Source organism: Rhipicephalus sanguineus, unplaced genomic scaffold (assembly GCF_013339695.2).
Source record: "Rhipicephalus sanguineus isolate Rsan-2018 unplaced genomic scaffold, BIME_Rsan_1.4 Seq1213, whole genome shotgun sequence".
NCBI classification, from domain to species: domain Eukaryota; kingdom Metazoa; phylum Arthropoda; class Arachnida; order Ixodida; family Ixodidae; genus Rhipicephalus; species Rhipicephalus sanguineus.
Genome location: NW_023614498.1, coordinates 45297 through 49210, shown reverse-complemented (window position 1 = coordinate 49210; position 3914 = coordinate 45297).

Sequence of the window (3914 nt, the reverse complement as noted above, 5' to 3'; positions counted from 1 at the left end):
GCGAGGCGCGCTTGACAAGCGTGAATGATGACGGGCAGTGCGGTCCAATGTTCCGTATTCGGTGCAAAGGCGCTTTTGTCAGCATAAAAATACGCTATGTCGTCAATTTAGCATTAAAAGATTTATCCTTAAACAATACTGAAACATCACCATTCGTTCAAACATGTTGACCACGCAAGTACTATAGGTAGCGGGAGAACTGCCCCTATCGGTATTAGTAGGGTGGTTGTACTGCACGAGATATGTCACCATGCTACTATCCCTCGACCTTTGTAACGTGTTTTGCGTACTTTTGCAGTTCTTAATGCATCTGATGACATTAGCTATACGGGGCGTTCATTCTTAACTCGATAAAGCTATCAAGATGCCTTTCCTACGTTGAAGAATTACTGGAATGGAATCGAACTGCCAGGCCATTCCCGGAACGGGAATTGGCTAAGCTTTTTTCATTCCGAGGACTTGAAAGGAATGGAATTGCGGCAAGTTCTAATTCCCTGGAATGGAATTGGAATGGAATGGGGGCGCCCATTCCGCAACACTCCTTCCTACCCACTGCAAAGTGCTCAGCCATAATTCTTCATTAACAGCCACAGCACAAATTGCAGATAACGCCTTACAGATGTGTAGCGGGTACCACGATTCTCCGAAGAATGACGAAAAATGGCATAGTGGGAACTTCGCTACTTCAGAAAAATAGCGACGATTTATGACGTGGTGGGTACCTTGCATGTGTACTTGTATTAGTTGCCCCAAGAGATAACAGCGGGCTCTACAAAGTCCGCTCTTCTAGCTTTTGCTGTGACTGTGCTGCGTGTTTCACGCAAACCTGGCAATCTTTTTATCAGAACAGCGGTCTCGCACATAAGAGAGTACACTCAATGACGTGCTGCTTCTGAGATCGTGCTCACTCCCTTGACACAAAGCATTAAGCCAACTAAAAAAAAAATCGTATTTGTCTTGTGAGAAAATAAATACTATGACTTTGAACTGAATGTTTGTGCTTGTTGGTAGGAATACGTGGTACAGTTACTTCCGCTCCTCTGAAGAACGTGTTTCACCCTTGTACCACTTTCTTAAGAGGAGGGCATGTAACTACATCACAAATCCAATGTTTTTTTTATGATTGCCTTACCTTTTTTAGACTTTATTTTCATACAAAAGAAAAAAAAACCGTTACGAACCGTTACGGAACGTTTATTTTTTCGTTCCGGAACAGAAACGGAACGGAACTTCTTGCGGTGGAACGAAACTAAAACCGAAACGAAAAACATTTCGTTCCGACACCCTGCTAAAAACACACACGAACTTTCAAACAGCTCTAAAGATGGACAACTATGTCCATCTAGCGGAAAACATTTCAAGCCAACGCCAGTTTCTATAGGAGGCGTTGATCAAGAAAACAGCAAACGCTAGGTAATGTGCTGCCATCTGTGAGGCATTGTGAGAAATATGTCTCAACCCTTTATGGCCTCCGAGATGGCGGACGCGCGGCGCACATCTTGGAGGCCATGCGACTCGTGCTTTAGATCAAGAACTTGTACCATTCGCGCGCGCGCGCGCGCGTGTGTGTCTGTGTGCGTGTGTGTGTAACAATACGAATTAATAAGTATGCACTTAGTGGTTGAAGTGTGCACTAGGGGCCGGATTTCGCTATCGCGTTCAACTCTTAAAGGCGAAGCTTAAGGGTCCCTCAATTTTTAAATCTTGAATATGTTCAAACATATTGAGACCGATCAATTGTGCCGCAACTCCATAACAACCGCTTTTCTTTTCTCTTTTTGCCTCACCAGAGCTGAATTTTTAAGCGAAGCTGTATATCATGCCTTTTCGCGATAGGGACATGGTTTATTAACCCTCCGATTTTCCAGGGTTAGTCGCCAAGGAATGCTGACGCATTAAAAGACACTGATAATTATTATTATTATTATTTGGTTTGAATACATAGAAAACACGAAGACACAGAGGAAATAGGGAGGGAACAGGCTGACAACTGCCACCTAAAGGGGCACAACGCCTGCCTGCTCATTTGGGAAAGGGGAAACATTGTGGAAAGGAAGATAGAGGGCAAAGAAAAAGGAAAGAAAATAGGTAAGAAAAAAAACAAATAACACAGACGTAAACACGAATAAGTGGTCACAAGGAAAAGTGTCTATACGCGCGAGGCCAAATCGGTATTTTTTAAGAAAGTAAGTAGGGCTCGATGGGCCTGGTCACGCCGAGCAGCACAACCCCTCGGGAAGAGGCAATCATCAAGGGTCGTACACTTTAGACCAATAAGTCCATATTCCTTGATGAGCAGTGCTCGCTGCGTAACAAATGCGGGACACTCAAAAATTATGTGTTCTAGTGTCTCACAGGAGTCACACGACGTACATGATGGACTGTCTACACGACCTTGTCGGTATAAGCGTTCACGCACTAATACAGAGCCAACTCTTAGCTTATATAAGAGGGCTCTGTCACGACGAGGCAATCCACGACCACGAATACGGGGAGGGAAGAACCCGCGGCTTGCTACACGTTGGTCAGGGTCCTGCTTTAAAAGATGTCGGCGGATCAACAGAAGAGCGTTGTCTAACAGGCATGAAATTTCTTGGCAGTCGCACTCGTTGTGGGCACAACTTGAAGCAACGTGATCGGCCTCTTCATTCCCAGCAATACCCACATGTGAAGGTATCCACTGGCAAATGAGGGACACCCCACTAGAAATAATGTTTGTGGCAGATTTTACAATGCTGCATGTAATTGGACTGTCGCAGTCTTTTCTCAACAGTCTGCTAAGGACAGCACGAGAGTCTGTGAGTATGACAACCTTCGGTGCTCCTAATTCTTCTTGAACGTATTTCAGAGCAACATCAATCGCTGATAGTTCCGCAGTTGTTGATGAAGATGGATGCGGTATGCGAAACACCCGTCTGTGTTAGTCGAAGGGCAATAAAAAGCTGCAGAGCCACCTTGGCCGTCGCTGCGTACAGATGCGTCTGTAAATACGTGGAGATAATCAAACTTTTCAAATAGGTGTGACTGGGCCAACTGAAATAGTGCCGAAACAGGCTGGTCAGACTTTTTATGTATTCCGGGAATGGATAGATAAATGGGGAAGGTGCACTGGTTGTACTCTTTCGGGGTTGTGAAGGTAGTGGAATCTTCTGAACTGCCGGCAATCGTTGTAAACAATGCCGCCATTTTCCCCATGCGAGATCCCGGGCGTTGAGTGAGGCGATTAATAAGTGCTTTACCGTCTGTTGCTCGGTGCAAACGCTCGATATGGTGCAGCGCTCTCTGGTCAGCCTTTAGCCTCAGGGGCAACTGGTGCGCTTCGGTGAGTATAGGAACAGATTGCGCCTCGCGAGGTAAAACAAGTATGATTCGGAGGGCAATGATAATAAAAATCTGAGTAACGCCATCGCTTAATCAGCACACGACGGGGGGAACAAAAGGCTTTAAAAGCTACGGGAAAGGCAGAACGAGAGAGCGCGTTCTCTACGCGAGATGGCGCAGGTTTCCGGCTACATGAAACTTCCCTCGCTTGTTCGTGTCTACAGGCTGAGTACGCTTTTCCGTTGCGTTTTTAACGATGGCTCAGTGCCTTTATGAAGTGACTCGCGCTGATGTCATTCGAGACGGGTAATCTGATAACTTCCGAGTCTAATTAAATTTTGTGGTTTTTGGCCGTGGAACCACAATCGGATTAGTAGGCGTACAGTAGCGGAGGAATGCGGATTCATTTTGAACACATGTGGATTACACAAGATGCACCTAACGCCCACGAGCGTTTTTGCATGTTGCCCTCAACGAAAAGCAGCAGCGGCGTCTCCGAAGTCAACGAGGATAATCAGAGTTCGGCACAGCAACACGAGCCTCGGTGAATGGAGATTTCGGTGAATGGAGGATTATCGAGCTTCCAATGTGTG